A 20421-nucleotide genomic window follows, 5' to 3' on the forward strand; every position below is an offset into this window, starting at 1 on the left:
GGAAGGGGAGATAGCCAGCTTAGTCTCATCAGCAGAGAATTCTCCCCGTTCATCTGAATGAATGAAGCTAGTTTCCTCTAGCCACACTTGGAGGGAGACAGACGGACAGGGCCTAGGTTTCAAATCCCAACTCTCTTGGGAAACACAAAGATGAGAGACACATTGCCCTCCAGACCTAGAATGGAAGGGTCTTGGGGATGACAGAGGACTGACTTACATGAGCAGAGAGAGCAGGAAAATGACTCTCAACACTGTGACTGCGGAGGTCCCTGTCTTAACCAGGTCTGCAAGCCTTCTTGCTGAGGAACCCCTAAGTTTCTTAGTGATTACTTGCTTGACATGAGATACTTGACATGGTCCTTGTCAGACCTTAGCCACTGTACATTTTTTTTTTGGAGGGGGGAAGGCAGGGAAATTGGGATAAGTGACTTGCCCAAGGTCATTTGAACTCAAGTCCTCCTGACTCCAGCGCCAGTGCTCTATTCACTGTGCCACCTAGCTGCCCTCAATGTGTATCTTTATAACCCACTCTGGTGCTTGAGGAGGAGGGAGCTGGCAAACGATGAGAAAGAGAGAGAGCCCTTCTCATCAGCCTCTCTCCCACTGGTGCCTGAGCATTCATGGTTTCTCTGTTTTCATAGCTCCCTCCCACCTGCATGATGGGGAGGTTTTTTCTTTCTTTTGTGGGCGATGGAAGTCTTGCTTCTGCCAGCATACACCAGCTGTCAACTTCTCAGGTATCTCTATGGGGGTGTAAAAGTGAGGGCAGGGAATCTGTGATTCGGGATTGAGAGTGTGAAGTTTGAAAACCTTTCAAGAGAAATCCATTTCCTTCTTTGTTATTGGTCCACCTTTACATAGCCCCTTTAAGGTTTGTAAAGCATTGTACCTTATCTCATTTGATCTTTACAACAATGTTATGAGATAGGCACCATTATTATCCTTTTTATAAAAAATACATGAAGAAACTGAAAATAGGAGACATGACATGATTTTACCCAGGGTCCCAGAGCTAATAAGTGTCTAAAATGAGACTTGAATCTAGATCTTCCTAAATCAAGTCCAGCACTCTATTCACCACACCAGGCTGCCTCTCTGAAATTCCTTTATTTCTAAGAATTTTAATTTTTCATGAGAGGTAGTAGGAGGTAATGAAAAGAACATTGAACTATGGATTAAGAAATGTGGGTTCTAGAGCTAGCTGCATAGCCTTGGACTTCCCCAAGGAAACCCAATCTCTAGGGCGCCCACTTTCTTCATTGATCAAACAATCAATAGCCATTTACCAAATGTCTCCTATGTCCCAGACATTGTGGTAGGTGACAAAAGATGAAATAGTCTTTGCTGTTAAGTTGGACTCACCTTCTATGGGGGAGACAGCATATATGTGTGTATGTATGCAAGCATGTACAGAAAAAAGTACAAATAAACACAAAGGAGATAAAGGCAAGGTAATTAAAGAGGAAGGGAGGGCACTCTAAGTTGGGTTGATGAGAAAAGGCTTTGTATAGAAGTTGGCACTTTAACTGGATCCTGAAGAGAGTGAGGAAATACCTTCCAAGTAGGGGGATGATTGCTACAAAGGGATGGAAATGGGAGGTGAAGTGTTATGTGTGAGGAACAGAGAGATCAAGCTTGGCCAGACTGTGGGATGTGGGAAGAGAGGTGAATGTATAATGAAGCTAGCTTAGAAGGTCGGGGCTGGGCAATGCAAGGTCCTAAAACAATTCCAAAGGACTCATGATGGAAAATACCAACCACATCTAGAGAAAGAACTATAGAGTCTAAATGCAGAGTGAAGCAGATCATTTTCTTTTCGTTTTGTTTTTCTTTCTCATGGTTCCTCCAATTTGTTCTAATTCTTCTATACAACATGACTAATGCGAACATTTGTTTAATAGGAATGTATATGTGGAGCCTATATCAGATTGTGTGCTATCTTGGGAAAGGAGGAAGGGAGAGAGGGGGAGAAAATTTAAAACTTATGAAAGTGAATCTTGAATACTAAAAATAAGTAAATTAACTAAAAAGAAAAAGAAAATCAGCATTTGGTTGTTACAGGCATCAAATGCCAGAGACAGTAGGGCACCATGGAGTTTATTAAGTAGGCAAGTGACACAGTCAGACCTACACTTAAGGAAAATACTTTGGTAGCTGTGTGGTAGACTTGAGTGGGGAGAGATTTAAGACTGGGACCCCATTTGAGGTTCTTGCAATAGTTCAGGTGGAAGTTAGAGGGATGATTGTTGTGAGTCATAAGAAGGGGATGGATATGAAATGCTGTAAAGGTAAAAATGGCAAAAATTCATAGTTGAATAGATGTAGCTGTAATGTTAATTCGATATAAGATCTTCCCAGTCCTTAATAGGCCTGGAGCCTATTAAGGGAAGTTTGCTTAGGGGAAGCTTGATTGTAGGAAGGCTTTCACACCTTTTGTGAATTTCTAATTAGGCACTGAGTCAGGAGGGTTGTGGGGCTGTCTGGCTCTGAAAAGGGTATATATACTCTGACATTAGCTTTTTGCTTTGGGGCTCACTCATTGGAAGAGTGTTCTTGTGATCTGGCTAGATGAGACTGGGTAGCCATTAAGGAGCTCCCTGGCTTTGAAAAACCCAGATGTTGGTGCTTCTCTCTCTGGTAACTATGTATACCTTGGTCAGACAGTTGGATCTATCTGTTGAATTTGTACCAATTTTTCAGACAGTTAGAAGCCCTGCCTATTGGTCTTTATTTCTCTGCTTGTATTTTCTTTGTTTGGATTTTCTCTGAAGTTCAGGGTGTTGACTTTCCCCCTGAACTAGTGAATGTAATTTAAAAAGATTGTTGACCCCTTGAACAGCTGTCTTTCCTAGTAAAGCAGATCTAAGAACCTGTGCTAGCAGCCATCCTGGGTATGCCTATGTGGTTGCTGCTACAATAGGGGGTAAAGGAGAAGGCTTAGAACTAAGTGGTATGTAATATTCCATTTGGTTATCAGGATATGCACAAGTTTCTTGATATAATGACAGACTTTTAAAGATAAAAAAACCCTTTTAACTGATTAACTAGTGGGGTTGGAGATTATTTACATTTAGGACCTTACAAAGTCAGTTCTGCATATTAGATGAGATACCTCTGTATGTGAATTACTGTACTTATGTTGACATCTCAGATCCTCCATGGTAACTCAGGGCCTCTGCAACTTATTGGTAGAGCATTGGACTTGGAGTCAGGAAGACCTGGGTTTGAATCCCCCTCTGACACTTGCATGTTATATTAACCTGAGACTCAGTTTCCTTATCTGAACAATGAGGATGAAAAGGAATATGGGATAGAGGTCACAATATTGACCTTGGAGTCAGTAAGACCTAGGTTAAGTCTTACCTCTAACACATACTATTAAATGACCATGGAAAAGAAATCGCATTGCTGCTCAGTTCTTCCAAACAACTCTCTGAGACAATAAACTATAGACAAATGGTCTAACTGTACTAGTGAAGGGATTTTTCACTCTTGGAGTTCCCTACATTAATGAATTATAGGTCTAGGAAAAATATATTATAATAATAATAAGTATAGGGCTTATCCTGTTGGGTAACCTGTGTAAAGCTCTTCATAGCATTAGGTAGACATAAGATATTATTATGATGCTGTTTCTCTGGTTCTTCCTCTCCAGGGTTCAGCAAATACATACCTGGCCATCAGTGCTAACAGAACCACCACAGGCTGATAGGAGTTCTGACATGTCATAGTAGTTGTTGAATTCCCAGAGGCAAGCATCAAGATTAAGGTTGTGTTAAAAGCGGAGGGTCTGGGCAGACCTCAAAGAAGTGTACTGTCTCGCCGATTATATCTGAGCTCCTGGTATATTCTTTGATGAAACCATGCCTGGCCTGGATCTCACTGTAATCCAGGAGGTTGGAACACTTGTGGTTGCCCACCCAAGTCCCATCAGGGCTCAGCGTCAGCTCAAAGTTGAACAGAGGTCGGGTGGAGATAACTGGTAGCATTCCTGAAACATGATACAACATGGTAAGGCTGGCTGCCTCAAATGGGAGAGCACATGGGGAGGGGGAGGGCAATCAGAGTCTCAGGAGAGAGATGCCTTGAGTAGGAAGGGATTAGGTAACCTGAGTTTGTGACTCCCAGTTTTGCCACTGACTTAATGTTGTTGCTCAGACATTTTTCATTCAACCCTTTGTGACCCCATTTGGGGTTTTCTTAGCAAAGATACTGGAGTGGTCTGCCATTTTTTTCTACTGACTTGGTACATGGCCCATAACAATTCACTTATGCTCCTGATGAATGGGAATTCTTGCCTGTAAAGTGGGGACTCTGCTACCCACTGGGATGGATCTTACCATCCAGGTGAGGCATCTTCACAGTGGGCTTGATCAGGTTGGGGGAATCAGGTTAATCTGGCCCAGTATAGTGGATCCTGGCTGAGAAAGGTTCAGCTCCTACCATTCCAGGCACACGTGGCTGACAGAGGCCTAGAGAAACATTCTCATGAGAATGTAAAGGGGACTGGGCATTTTGGAAAAAGGAAGACAGAAATGAATGCATGCAGATTTACTCAATCCATTGACATTCCACTCTTGAGGATTCCTGGTTTAGTTTGGGAATTATCTAGGCCTTCTCCTTTTCTTTCTTTCTTTTTTTTTTAAGCAATAGGGGTTAAGTAACTTGCTCAAGGTTACACGGCCAGGTGTTTCTGGGTGGGTGCTAAGTGTCTGAGCCCGGGATTCGATCTCCAGGTCATCCCGACACTGGAGCTGGTGCTCTTACTCGCTGTGCTACCTGGCCACCCCTCTACTTCTATTTCTATTTAATTCTTGGCCAAGTCATCATTCATTAGCACCTCTGCTAGAACATATATGCAGGTAAAAAAGAAATATTATCTTTGCAGTTCTATTTCCAGCTGTGATGAAAAGCTGAGGGAGAGAAGAGTTGGAAGCTTTGTTTATGATGAAAACTAGAGCTAATAATGGCTCTGCTGATTCTTCAATGGAGAATTGGCTCAATCAGTTTTTTTAAGAGGGAATGGAAAGACCAATTTGGGTTTACTCTCTTTTATTAGTAGCGTGGTGCTTTGTACGTGGTAGACATTCAAAGAAAGTTTGTTGGATAGAATTGGTATCTTTGGACTACTTTTCCATTTTCTCCTCTACCTTCTGAGGTGCTCTTATTGACTACAGAGGAATCTGTTAATACAAAGGGCAAATTCATGATGGGAGACCATAGACAAATACAATTATCCATGCTCTGAAGTTCAGGCTAGAACATCAGAGTAGCTCTAATAAGATGAAATTCAATAGGGATAAATGCAAAGTTAGGTTAAAAAAATCAGCTTCACAAGCATAAGATGAAGGAGTATGTCTAGAGAGCAGCTTGTTTGAAAAAGATCTGGGGGGTGGGGAGAGGTTAGTTCACTTTTGAGCTCAGTATAAGTCAACAGTTTGATATGGCAGCCAAATTGAGCACAAAAGGTCATCTTGGTACCTGTTACTCAATAATCTCTTGAAATTCCTTCCAGTCCTGTGACTTTATGAAATCATCTCTACACTTGTATTTCTACTCATGTGTGTAGACAGATATTCAAATGATTGACTAGGTTGTTTCAAAAAATAATCATAAGCTCCCATTTATCTAAAGTGATTGGAGAATGGGGATGTTCTGTTTAGTCATCAATTCTGGTACAAAATAACCATAGCACATAGGCTATACATTTTCAAAGAAAGGTGGCAGGCACAAGGTAATCTTTGACAATTTCAAGGGTACTTGAGGGTCTTGAAGATCTTATAGACTATCATTATGCAAATGAGTACATCAGAAGGCTTATGTGAACTCATTCGAGGTGAAATAGAGAGAACCAGAAGAATTATCTACAGTAGTGCTACAACAATATAAACAAACAAAAAACTAAAAGGAAGTTGAACTCTGAGTAACTGTAACGACCCATGATGGTCCTGGAGAGGAGATGCTGAAACATCTGTTTTTCCTTTTAGTAGAGATGTGGGAGAATGAGAATAGAGAATGCTGTCTACACTGTTATCAGCTGGTTTTGCTTAACTAGTTGTGTTTATTTTTTTTCCTTTTCTGTATAAATGAAGGTTCAGGGATATCCAGAAATGATTATGATATAAAAACAAAAAAAATTGAAGTTATGGAGTGATACTGTAGATACAGAAGATGTGAGATTGGTTTAGATCTGTATCCATCCAATATTGCTTTGGTGGGTAAATCCCTGACATCTTGTTTATCAGTCATTGGTTTCTTTCTTAGCACAGAGGAGGCGAAATGGACAAATGCACAAAAACAAAAGTCTGAGTTATTGGACTTTTATCTGGATGCTTTATGAATGAGAAGTTATGATATCTCCTACACTTAGAATCCATTTGACACATAACAAGCTCACAGAGGGTTTGAGGATTATAATTTCCTCTTCTTAAAAGGGAACCCTGGGACTTCCTACTGTACCACAGATTACCCTTTAGGATCTTGTGACTCACCATCTTTGCTAACAGAACTTTGCTAACAGACTGAACTCAGAAGCTCCAGTCCCACATTGCCACTCATATTAACAGCCCGGGTAGCACATTGTACCCTCGACCCAGCTTGGAAGTAGATGGAGTCAAGGGTAATAGACTTGGTGTTGGTGAAGAAAGTATTGACATCTATTTCTTACATGGGACTGGTGACTCCATTACTGCTGTCTGGAGCACTGACCAGCCACCGATACAGACTCAAGGTGTCGTTAATATTTTCTGCTTTGCAAATGGACCTTGTCTTATTATAGTCTGAATATTTGGAGTTGCATACCTAGAATGAGAAAGAAAAAGGATGGGTAGAGAGAAGCAATATATCTTGAATTTATATATTAATGTGAATGCATCCATTCAATTATAAACTGGTAAGTTTAGGGCCTATAGAAAAAAACCCCAAAAGATAGTCCCTATTTTCTAGGAGGGGCAGCTAGGTGATGTAGCGGATAGAGTGCTAAGTCTAGAGTCAGGAAGAATTCTCTTCTTGAGTTCAAATCCAGTCTTAGACACTGTATGACTGTGGGCAAATCACATAACCCTGTTTGCCTCAGTTTCCTCATCTATAAAATGAACTAGAAGAACTCCAGCATATTTGCCATTCAGACAAGAATGAAATGAATGCTAGGTGGTGCAGTGAATAGAGCACTGGCCCTGGAGTCAGGAGGACCTGAGTTCAAATCTAGCCTCACACTTAACACAAAAAAACCTAGACATGCAAGTCACTTAACCTCAATTGCCCTCCCCAAAAAACAAAACAATAACAACAACAAAAGAATGAAAGGAGATTGAGATTATGTTCTATTGGAGAAAAATAAATAAAAGAATATACAAGTTAATACAAAGTAATTTGGGGTGGGGTAGGCATTAGAGTTGTCATGGGTAATAAAATCTGAGATTAGCATATATGTGCATATAATAAGCTATTCTACATTACAGACATTCTTTTTCTTTAAGTAGTTGATGCTTAGCCTATTGCAATGGCATACTAATGAATCCCTACCCCCTCCAATTCATCTCCTGCACAGCTGCCAAAATTTTATTTTTTAAGTGCAGGTCTAGTGGCTCTGTATCATCTCAAGGATAAAACAAACACTCCTCTGTTTGGCTTTTCAAACCCTTTACAGCTTGGCCCCATCCTAGGTTTCTAGCCTCATTAGACATTCCTCACTCTACAGCCCAGCCAAACTGTTCTTCTCTCTGTTTCTCACAGGGGCACTGTATGCCTCTCTCCATGTCTTTGTATTACCCATTTCCCATGGTTTCACCTCCAGTTCAGATGCCTTCTTTTCCATTAAAACATAGCTTAAACAAGTCAAGTCCACAGTTATAAAGTGCCTAAATTATAAAGGCAAAAGAAACAACAAACCAGTCTCTGCTTCCACAACCTCAATATGAAGCCTTTCCTAATTTTCCCAACTGCCCTCTCTCCCTTATTACCTTTGTATTTAACTTTCTTATATTTGATTTGTATTTATTGAACATACTTATACATATATTTGCCACCTTCCCAATAGAATGTAAGCCTTGAGAGGGGAATTTTTTCTTTCATGCTTTGTATTTGTATCTCAAGTGCCCAATACAGGGCCTGGAGAATAGCAGGTACCTAATAAATGCTGGTCTGTTTAACTGATTGATGCATCATACTTCTGGCACTGAGCAGTATGGGAAGCAAAATTAGCAATAATAATTAATAACAATAACATTTATGATAGCTGACATTTGCAAAGTACTGCATATTAATAATCACATTTGATTATTTCAAGAGACCTTTTGGGTGGATTGATAGTTTTTTAGCACAGAGCAGGGCAGGGCTCAGGGTAACAGGTCCTACCATCACACACACAATAGGGTAGCCAGCTGGGGGGTTAGGTTTCTCTTTGGTGGCAGATGTGTCACCATACACGAGGAGTGAGACCACTTGGGGAATGGCTGGAAAAGTCACATCTGCAACTCTGTCCATTTCTTCAATGTACACGATGGCTTTATTCATCTAAAATATAGGATAAGAAGGACTGTTAAAGGAAAGACTTTTCCAGAAGAGCAGAGTTGGTAAAACTAGAATCACAAGAATGATTTTCCTTAGTGTTTCATTCTAATTCTCCATTGCTCAGCCTCCTGTTTTGTTTGCACGCTCTGATTTGGGTGGGCTATGTGGGGCCACACTTGGTGACTCCAAGTGTTTGATGCTAATCAAAGAACCTGGAAGCCCAGGATCTCACTGGAGCTATCAGTATATACAATTTATTCCTTCTTGCTTATCAGGGATGGGCACAAGAAAGCCACCCAAAGATGACCATAATTGAGATAATTTTTATGCCCTCTAGTCAGAAGAGAACCAGAGGACTGTGAAGTTTCTCCCAGGAATTATTTTTATTACTTTTCTCCAGAAAAAGATCATGCCTAAGGCACCTACTGTAAATAAGCTCTCTTCCTTACTCTACTGATCTTCATGGATGTTAATTTTACAAGTTCCCTCAGTCACCCGTCTGAGTGATTAATAATACTCTTGGTAAAGAATTCTGGTTATGATGTGGAGTTGTCTCATGGAACAGTGATTGGCACATAGTAAATGCTGAATAAATGCTTGTTGATTAATTGATTGATGGACGAGAGATTAGACTCATTCTGCTTGGCCCCAATGGGCAGAACTGAGAGTAAAGAGTGAAAGTGACAAAGAGGCTAATTTAGATTTGACAGAAGAAACTTTCTATGAATGAGAGATAACCAAGAGTGAATTGGGCTATTTTAGGAGGGAGAAGTTTGGGGATAGATATAATACACAGATTGAAGCAGCAAGGTGTAATGCCATGCACAGAAGCTTTCCAGAAGAACTGTTACTGTGAACAGCTTTTTAAAGGTTCTGATTACTCAATATAGTGATCACTCTATTCCATAACAAAAGCAAAACATCCATGGAAAATCAAGGTACAGCATAATTCAAAATACAGTATTCACCATATTTCTTTCGACTTATCAAAGAAAATCACAATATAATATTCACAACATAGTCTCAAAGTAAAATAGTCACTCTTAAGTTAATTCAATCAGTCACAAAATAGTCACTCTTAGGTTAATTCAATCAGTCACTTATCAGTAGTATCACAGTACACAGTCAAGTCTTCCACTCTTGGGGAAAAGTCTTGATTAACTCAATCAGTCACTAAAAGGTAACAATAGTCACAGTACTCAAAGTACAATCAGTCACTTATTCAGTAAAGTCTTACTAAGTATCATACACAAAATCCTCCACCCCTTAGGTCATTAGTAAACTATAATTCCATAATTACTCAGTACCCAGGGAGAGGTCTTTTCATCTTGACTTGGATCCTGTCCTCAGATTCCCTGGATCCCCTTCCATGGTCCCTGATTCTACCTGGGTTCAATGGCAGACAGCTCCCAGTTCCTTGACCAGCTCTCTGGGCAGGTCCTGCTCCACAGTGGCATTCACAGGGTTTGGTCCATGTCAGCTCCTTCACCATTTCTGCTCCAAGGAATTCAAGGCTCAACCAAGCCACAAACAAACAAAGTCTCAGCATCCTGGTCATACTTCAGTCACCTGAGCTCCTGGCTCCTGGGCTCTGGGGCTCCTGGCTCTGGATTCTGGGTTCTTGGGCTCCTGAGCTCCTGGCTTCCTGTTTAGAAGGAGCTCTACCACTACCACAAGTTCTCAGGACTCAGTTCTCCATTCTCTCTTCTGTAGCTGCTCTGCCACCAGATCTCAGTCTCAAGGAAATTCTGACTGTGCCTCTCTGGGGCTTTTCTTATATACACAATATTATGTACTTCCTTCAGCCAATTTCCTGTTACACTTCCTTTAGTACTGTTACATCAGGAACAAGGGGACAGGAGTTCATACCTTCTGTTCCCCCAATCAGAAGCTTAATCGATTACTAAGTATTAAGTACCTGCTACTTTTGCCAACACAAAGAGACCTTCAAATTCAAAATTACATTACCATTACACAAGGATGTCTTTTAGTCAATTTAGCTGGATCGGTGGGGCAGCTAAGCCCAATGGATAGAAAATCTGGTCTACAGTCAGTAAGATTTGAGTTCAAATGTGGCCCTAGACTCTAACTGTGTGACCCTGGCCAAGTCACTTAACCCTGTTTGTCTCAGTTTCCTCACCTGTAAAATGAGCTGGACAGGGAAATGGCAAACCATTGCTGCTTCTTTGCCAAGAAAATCCCAGATGGGGTCACAAAGACTTAGACACAACAACAGCTGGATTCACATTAATTTTCTTTTTTTCTAGTCTGTATAAAAGAGCCTGATCTAACCAGCTTGTACGTCTTGTACAAGGATTCTTGTTCAGGTCTGCCAAGGTCCCTTTGATTTGGTGATTCTCTGAAGAATGCAGAGGAGGAACTGCTGCACTCATAGTTTTTATTTCTCATATGACTAAAACTTCTCCTTAGGTATTTTACATATACCTGCAGACTATGCTGAAGTTCAGGATAAAAGTAGGCTCCATTTTATCCTGAAGCATTGGTGAATGCTATTATCTTAACTGGAATTCAGGTTAATAGATTGGTCAATCAACTAACCCACAAAGCAATCAATCAAAAATATTTTAATAAACGTACCAGGCATTGTACTAAGTTTTGGGGTTACAAAGGAAGGTAAAAAAAAAAACTTTTACCTTCAAGGAGATTATAATCTAACGGAAGGAAAAAGATGTATAGAAATAAATACATAAAGATAAAGAGAAGATAGGAGATAACATTTTTTTTTTAAATCCCTGATGGAAGATCATTTTAAAGGGGAAGACTCTAGCAGCTGGGAGTACCAGGAAATGCCTTCTGTAGAAGGTGGCCTTTGGATTGAGTTTGGAAGGAAACTAGGAAAGCTAAGGTGCAGAAGTGAGGAGAGAGGATTCCAGGGATGGGAGACAGCCAGTGCAAAGGTACAGAAATAGAAGATAGACCAGCCTGTGTGAGGAACAGTACATAGACCAGCATGGCTGGACCATAGTGTATGGGATTGAATCATTAGACTGGAATGGTAGACAGAGATGAGGCTGTAAATGTTTTTTTTTTTAAGGTTTTTATTGACTGGAGGTAATAGGAAGCTATTGATTTCTCTATACCAGGCTATCCATTATCTCTACCTCCTTCACACCTAAAACTTGGACTCTACATGTGGAGCCACCATAGACTCTGACTGGTGAGCTCTCTTTTTATTTTGCCTAGATTCGTCCTCCACTTCACTTTCAGGTCACCCCCTCCCCTTCCCAGCTACCCTTTCTCTGTCATTTTTTCTCAGAATGTAAGCTCATGAGAGCAGGAACTGTTTTTCTTACTTGTAGTATCCTTGGTACTTAAAACATAGTAAGAGCTTAATAAATGCTATCTATTTATCTGACTGATAGATATCTATCCAATGAAGTTTAGGTGGAGGTGATGTGATCAGATCCAAGCTTTAGGAAAATCACTTTGGCAGCTGAGTGCAACATAGACTGGCGTCGGGAGAAATTTGAGGTATCAATTAGAAGGCTGTTGCAATAGTCTAGGGGACAGGTGATGGGGGGGGCTGAACAAGCGTGGTAGTTACATACTTTGAGAGCAGGAATGTGTAGGAGAGATTTTCTGATGGTAGAAATAACAAAATTTGGTAACTGAATGGATATCTGGGATGAGTGAGAGGGAGGAGTTTAGCAGGACATCAAAGCTGTTCTATCTATCTATCTATCAATCTACACACATGTATGTATATATATGTTTGTAATGTCATGCCAAGGAAAGGCAACTTCCCAAGGTTCAGAATACCAGCATAGGTGCTCTCCATTTTATTCAGTAACAAACCCAGAACAGAGAAGATCAAAACATGACATCATTCAAAATACAGCATTTACTAAGTGTGATTAAATAATCTCCGAGTACTACCCCACCCCAGGACCTTCCAATCATTCAATCAATTACAAAGTCTCAGTTCTAAATACTTCTCCACCCCTAGGCTGTACCTTCATTTAGTCCATCACAAAGCCCCTCTTCTCAAATGGAGATTAGTTTCCAATCATAAGTAAAGTACATTCATTTGTCAATCACAGAGCACAATAAGGTCAAAAGTTCCCCACCCCTGGATCACAATTGAATCTACCTCAGAGTTACATCAAGTTTAAACACAGCACTTAATACCCAAATGGAGCTCTTTTCTTCATCTTGACTCGAGGCAAGTTCTCAGCAATCTTAGTTCCTGGGGAGACAAGGCTTAGCAAGGCCATAAGATACATTGCCAGTCCCTTCATGAATTTATCCTCTGTCTGTAGAACAGTCCTAGAACCCCTGAACACATTAGCAAAGCCCTCTCCCAGGATTTCTGTAAACATACAACAAGAAAATCCTTCTTCAGGGCTTCTGAACCAACAGAAAGGCTCCCAGACCCCTGCAACAACAGCACTGTCCTTCACCAGTGGACAGTATTCATTCTGTCTGCAGGACAGTCTCCAGACCCCTGCAACAACAGCACTGTCCCTCACCAGTGGACAGTATTCACGCTCTGTCTGCAGGACAGTCTCAGGGCTTCTTAGCGAACAGCCAGGTTCCAGAACTTCTTCAACAAAAGGACTGTCTTTCACCAGTGGACAAATCTGGCAAAAGAACATCAAAACAGACAGACAAAGTACCAGCAAAACAGCCATGTCTCCTCAGTCCTTGGCAGCTCAGGGGGCAGGTCTCAAAAGTCCAGGGCAATTCAAAGCGGCCACCAGCAATTCTCTTAGTCTCTCTCTCTCCAGGAGGTGCTGCTTCCAAAAAGATCTTCCCCCTCTCTCTTATCTCTCCAAATCTATGTCACCAGCTCCTCCCAGTTCAGGACTTTCTTTTCACATCAACAAGACCATCCCACAGGTGGGATTAACAAACTCTGGGTTTTAACACAATCAATTTGAAAACCAAGACAATACAGGGGGATCTTTAATTGCCATTACTATCACAATGTTCAACAGTAAAATTTTGCTAGATACAATGCACTCATTCTTTGTTTCATATGATCATTCTCCCACAATCCTATTGACATTATAATGGCAGTAATGAAGGCATGAGCTGCTGTTTCTCTTGTAGGATGCAGATATGAATGGATCAATTTGATTGGTTTGGGGGAAGCCAGCAGTTGAAAAATGCCTCAGTATTTTAATAACAAAAGGGTTAGTGTGATTTGCCAAACTAGAATTTTAGAAGGTGTCTTTTGTCGGCAAATTGCAATAACCTGTATCTGCGCCACCATATTTTCATCTGGTTTCAGATGAACTGTCAATGTTTCTCTCCTTTCCCTTATGCCATAATATAAGGCTTCAATTTCTACGAAATGTTCAGTTTCTCCTTCCTGGAATTTGATATCTGAAAGGGAGAAAAAAAAAGAAAACAAAAATTAATCTCTATTCTAAACTCCCTCTCTTCTAATAAGCCTGGGCTAGTCATAACATATAGGAATTTGTTTAAAACATTTGTTTAAAACGGAAAAGTGAAGCTGTCTGTTGAGTTCATACAGATAGGTAATAGTAGATTTGAAACTAAAACTCAAATCTTTAAACTCCCAGATTAGATAGACCCAGTACCAATCCCAGTTCCATAGAAGGTCTATTATTTCCTCCTACTTTTTTATTTTTTTATCTTTTTTTAAATTAATTTGTTTGTTTCCTTTTAGTTTACAGGATTCAATCCCACAATTCCTTGAGTTTCACATTTTGTCCCCCTCTCTCCCCCCCTCCCCCCATGGCGGCTTATAGTCAAGTATAGGATCTGTAAATACTTTCACATTATACAATAGTCAGGTTATAAGAATGGATGGTACCAGCTGGAATGAAAAATGGTAAAGAGGACATAAAACCAAATAAGAGAAGGAAAAAGATTAGGTATTTTGCTTCCACCTGGATATAAACAGTTCTTTCTAGTTCTTTCTCTGGATGCACATATTTCTCTCCATCATGAGTCTTTTGGGATTGACTTATATCACTGCATTGCTGAGAAGAGTCCAGTCTATCAAAGTTGGTCATCACACATATGTTGTGTCTATAATTGTGTACAAATTTCTCCTGGTTCTACTCTTCTCACTCAGCATCAGTTCTTTTAAGCCTCTCCAGGTAAATATGAAGACCGTCTGCTCCTCGTTTCTTATAGCACAATAGTATTCCATAACATGCATATACCACAACTTGTTCAGCCATTCCCCAATTGATGGGCACCCCCTTAATTTCAATTCTTTGCTACCACAAAAAGAGCTGCTATAAACATTTTTGTACATAAGGGTCTTTCTCCCATTTCTATGATCTCTTTGGGATATAACCCTAGGAGTGGTATTGCTGGATCAAAGGGTATGAACATATTTATAGCCCTTTGGGAATAATTCCAGATTGCTCTCCAGAAAGGCTAGATCAGTTCACAACTCCACCAGCAATGCATTAGTGTTCTAATTTGCCCACATCCTCTCCAGCATTCGCCATTTTCCTATTTCGTCATCTTAGACATTCTGACTGGTGAGATGTGGTACCTCAGAGTTGTTTTGATTTGCATTTCTCTAATCAATAGTGAATTAGAGCATTTCTTCATGTGCTTATAGATATCTTTGATTTCTTTCTCTGAAAACTACCTGTTCATATCCTTTGACCATTTATCAATTGGGGAATGACTTGTATTCTTATAAATTTGACTGAATTCTCTGTATATTTTAGAAATGAGTCCTTTGTCAGAGACATAGGTTGTAAAGATTCTTTCCCAATTTCCCACCTCCCTCTTAATCTTGGTTACATTGGCTTTGTTTGTACAGAAACTTTTCAATTTCATGTAGTCACAATTATCCATTTTACATTTTATAATGTTCTCTAATTCTTGTTTAGTCATAAAGTCTTTCCCTTTCCACAAGTCTGATAGGTAAACTATTCCTTGTTTTAGGAGATTGCTTACAGTATCAACCCTAGATCATGCACCCATTTAGACTTGATTTTGGTATATGGTGTTAGATAATGGTCTATGCCCAGTTTCTGCCATACTATATTCCAGTTTTCCCAGCAGTTTTTGTCAAATAGTGAGTTCTTATCCCAAAACCCAGGGTCTGGGAGTTTATCAAACAATAGATTACTATAGTCATTGACTTCTGAATCTCATGTGCCTAATCTATTCCATTGATCCACTCCTGTATTCCTCAGCCAGTACAAGGTAGTTTTGATGACTGCTGCTTTATAATACAGATTGAAATCTGGTATAGCTAGTTCACCTTCCCTAGCATTTCTTTTCATTAATTCCCTTGATATTCTGGACCATTTATTCTTCCAAATGAATTTGTTACTATTTTTTCTAGCTCTATAATGTAGTTTTTTGGTAAATTAATTGGTATGGCACTAAATATATAATTTAATTTAGGTAAAATTGTCATTTTTATTATATTAGCTCAACCCAGCCATGAGCAATTGATATTTTTCCAGGTAGTTAGATCTGACTTTATTTGTGTGAAAAGTGTTTTGTAGTTGTGGTCATACAGGTCCTGGGTTTGTTTTGGCAGGTAAATTCCCAAATATTTTATAATGCCTACAGTAACTTTAAATGGGATTTCTCTTTCTATCTCTTGCTGTTGAATTTCATTGGAAATACATAGGAATGGTGAGGATTTATGTGGGTTTATTTTATATCCTGCAACTTTGCCAAATTTATTTATTGTCTCAAGTAGTTTTTTACTTGATTCTCTAGGATTTTCTAAGTATATCATCATATCATCTTCAAAGAGTGATAGCTTGGTCTCTTCTTTGCCTGATTTGATTCCTTTGATTTCTTTTTCTTCTCTGATTGGTACTGCTAACATTTCTAGTACCAGATTGAATAACAGGGGTGATAGTGGACACCCTTGTTTCACCCCTGATCTTATGGGAAATGATTCTAGCTTCTCCCTATTATATATAATACTTGCTGATGGCTTTAAATAGATGCCACCTATTATTTTAAGGAAAGCTCCATTTATTCCTATACTTTCTAATGTTTTTAATAGGAATGGATGTTGTATTTTGTCAAAAGCCTTTTCTGCATCTATTGAGATGATCATGTGATTTTTGCTAGTTTTATTGTTGATATGATCAGTTATACTGATGGTTTTCCTAATATGAAACCATCCTTGCATTCCTGTAATAAATCCTACCTGATCAAAGTGTATTATTCTTGAGATAAGTTGCTGTAGTCTTTTTACTAGTATTTTATTTAGAATTTTTGCGTCTATATTCATGAGGGAGATTGGTCTATAATTTTCTTTCTCTGTTTTATCTCTTCCTGATTTAGGTATCAGTACCATATTTGTGTCATAGAAAGAATTTGGTAGGACTCCTTCTTCACTAATTTTCCCAAATAGTTTGTAGAGTACTGGAATCAATTGTTCTTTAAATGTTTGATAGAATTCACTAGTGAATCCATCTGGCCCTGGAGATTTTTCCTAGGGAGTTGACTGATGGCTTGTTCAATTTCTTTTTCTGAGATGGGATTATTTAAGTAATTTACTTCCTCTTCAGTTAATCTGGGCAACTTGTATGTTTGTAAATATTCATCAGTTTCCCTAAGACTGTCAAATTTATATGCATACAATTGGAAAAAATAATTCCTAATTATTGTTTTGATTTCCTCTTCATTGGAGGTAGATTCACCCTTTTCATTTTTGATACTCATAATTTGGTTTTCTTCTTTCTTTTTTTTTATCATATTGACTAAGGGTCTATCAATTTTTTTTTCATAAAACCAGCTCTTGGTTTTATTTATTAATTCAATAGTTTTCTTAATTTCAATTTTATTAATCTGTCGTTTTGTCTTCAATATTTTTAATTTTGTATTTAATTGGGGTTTTGAACTTGTTCTTTTTCTAGGTTTTTTAATTGCATGCTCAATTCCTTGAGCTCCCTTTTCTCTAATTTTATCATGTATGCACTTAGGGATATAAAACTTCCCCTAAGAACTGCCTTTTTATGCATCCCACAGATTTTGGTTATGTTGTCTCATTATTATCATTCTCTTGAATGAAATTACTGATTGTTTCTATAATTTCTTGTTTGACTCACTCATTCTTTAGAATTAAATTGTTTAATTTCCAATTAGTTTTTAGTCTGTCTTTCCCTGGCCCTTTATTGCATATAATTTTTATTGCATCATGATCTGAGAAAGATGCATTTAATATTTATGCCTTACTGCATAGAATTGTGAGGTTTTTATGCCCTAGAACATGGTCAATTTTTGAGTATGTGCCATGAACCGCTGAGAAGAAAGTATATTCCTTTTTATCCCCATTCAGTTTTCTCCAGAGATCTATCATACCTATCCTCTCTAAAATCCTGTTCACCTCCTTAACTTCTTTCTTGTTTATTTTGAGTTTGGATTTATCAAGTTCCTAGAGGGGGAGATTAAGGTCTCCCACTAGTATAGTTTTGCTATCTATTTCTTTCTCTAATTCCTTCACCTTCTCCTCTAGGAATTTGGATGCTACACCACTTGGTGCATATATGTTAAGTAATGATATTGCTTCATTCTTGATGGTGCCTTTTAACAGGGTATAGTTTCCTTCCTTATCTCTTTTAATTAGGTCAATTTTTGTTTTTGCTTTATCTGAGATAAGGATTGCTACCCCTGCTTTTTTTACTTTAGCTGAGGCGTGATATATTTTATTCCAACCTTTTACCTTTACCCTGTGTGTATCCCTCTGTTTCAGATGTGTTTCTTGTAAACAGCATATTGTAGGATTATGATTTCTAATCCATTCTGCTATCCATCTCCGTTTTATGGCAGAGTTCATTCCATTCACATTTACAGTTATGATTGTTATCTGTTTCTTTCCCTCCACCCTATTCCTGCCCCTGTTAATGTTCATATTTTCCCTCCCTTCTCCCTTCCCCCCTTAATAGTTTTCCTTTTGACCACCGCCTCTCTCAGTGTTCCCTTTTCAGCCCCCCTCCCTTTTCCTCCCCTTTCCCCTTACTACTTCCTTCCCTGCAAACTACTCCCACCCCTCTTCGTAACCCTTTCCCCCTCCTACTGCCTGTAGGATATTTTTATACTTAATGAAGTATGTTATTTCTTCTTCGCACCAAGAGTGACAGGAACAAATCTCATGGGAAGCTCCTCTCCCTCCCTTCTTTCCCTCTAGAATGATACTTTTTGCGTTTCTTCTCCATAGAGTCCTATGCCTAACTGGTTGTTATTCCCTCCTTGTACCAGAATTACATGAGGGAAAAGCTCATATGCTTCCCAACTCCCTCCCTTTTCTTCCTCTGCTAATACAGTTTTTATGCCTCCATGTGTGGCATAATTTACCCTTTTCCACTTCATCCATTCCCTTTCTTCCATTGCAGTCCCTTTGTAGCCCTTAATAAGATTTTTTTAAATTGTCATTTTGTGTATTTTATACTCATACCCTCTACTTGTCTATAAAGTTTGCTCTTATTAAATGGCAGAGTGTGTGTATGTGTGTGTGTGTGTGTGTGTGTGTGTGTTTACCTTTCTATGTCACTTTTGCATCTCATAATTGGAGGTTGAATTTTCCATTGAGTTTTGGCTTTTTTATCAAGAAGGTCTGGAACTTGTTATATCATTGAATGACCATCTCTTTGCCTGGAAGAATATGCTCAGTCTCACTGGTATGTGATCCTTGGTTGTAACCTGAGCTCTTTTGCCCTCCAGAAAATTGTATTCCACTGCCTCTGATTTTTCAGTATAGAGGCTGCCAAATGCTGTGCAATCCTCTCTGTGGACCAATATTTGAATTGTTTCTTTCTGGATGCTTGAAGTATTTTCTCTTTTATCTGGTAGTTCTGGAGTTTGGCCACAACATTTCGAGGACTTTTCAGTTTGGGATCTCTTTCAGCAGGTACCTGGTGGATTCTCTCGATTTCTATTTTACCCTCAGTCTAGTATCTCAGGGCAGTTTTCCTTAACGAGCTCTTGGAGAATGTTGTCCAGGCTCATTTTTTTCATCATAATTTTCTGGTAGGCCTATGATTCTCAGATTATCTCTCCTGGATCTATTTTCCAGGTCAGTTATTTTTTCTTTGAGGTATTTTACCTCTTTTTCTAATTTTTCATTCTTGTTGTTTTGCTTGACTAATTCTTGGTTCCTCATAGAGTTATTTGTTTCCATTTGGTTAATTCTAGTTTTTAGCAAATCATTTTCCTTGGTTAATTTTTGGAGCTCCTTTTCCATATCATACAGTTTTCTTTTTAGAGAGACATTTTCCTCATTATAATGTTTTTCTAATTCTGCTATTTTGGTTTTGAGAGAATTATTCATTTTTTCTTCTATCTCTCTCATTTTGTTTTCAAAGTTCCTTTTGATCTCATCTAAGAGAGCCTTCTGTGCTTGGGAATTCCATTCCCTGTGGAAGTTTCAGCTGTGGAAGTCTCACATTGTCTCCCTCTGAGGTTGGTTCCTCCCTCTGAGGATAGTAGGACTCCAGAGTCTTTGTCTTTGTAGTCTGCTTTCTACCCATTTTGAGGCAGGTCCTAGCCACGCCCTTCCTCTAGGATCCCAAGCCTTTACTGTAGAGGGTTTTGCCCTGGGGGCAAGAGTTACTATGTTTTTCAGGGTCAGAGGGGGGGTTTGGAGCAAGTGAGGTTCACTCTGTCATCCTGGACTTTGGAGGTCCTGAAAGGGGCTTTTTTTTTTTAAATTTCTGGGCTATGAAGTGGTAGCTCCAGGAGTGTTTGCTGTCCAGGACAGGGGCCCCTGTATTTGCTTCTTAACTTGCTCTTTCCAGTCCCAGCCCTTTGGTGATAGGCCTGATAGCGGACCTTGTGGTTTGTGGGAAGACTTGCCCTTGGAGTTGATCAGGCCCCTTCTGGGCCTGCCTCTGCCGCCTCCTCCTTTTTTTATTGTTGCCCAACTCCTTTGGGAAATTCATTGCTGCTTAGCAATGGTGGAGAGACTAAGGGGCAGTGAGAGGA

General features: G+C 39.3%; 1 pseudogene; it reads right to left on the reverse strand.

Moving 5' to 3' along the window:
• LOC138174659 (FRAS1-related extracellular matrix protein 2-like) overlaps positions 1-20421 on the reverse strand; it is a 61517-nt pseudogene that overhangs the window by 13188 nt on the left and 27908 nt on the right.

Source organism: Petaurus breviceps, unplaced genomic scaffold, assembly GCF_028583685.1.
Source record: "Petaurus breviceps papuanus isolate PSGF00001 unplaced genomic scaffold, PetGlider_PUasm1.0 76, whole genome shotgun sequence".
NCBI classification, from domain to species: Eukaryota; Metazoa; Chordata; class Mammalia; order Diprotodontia; family Petauridae; genus Petaurus; species Petaurus breviceps.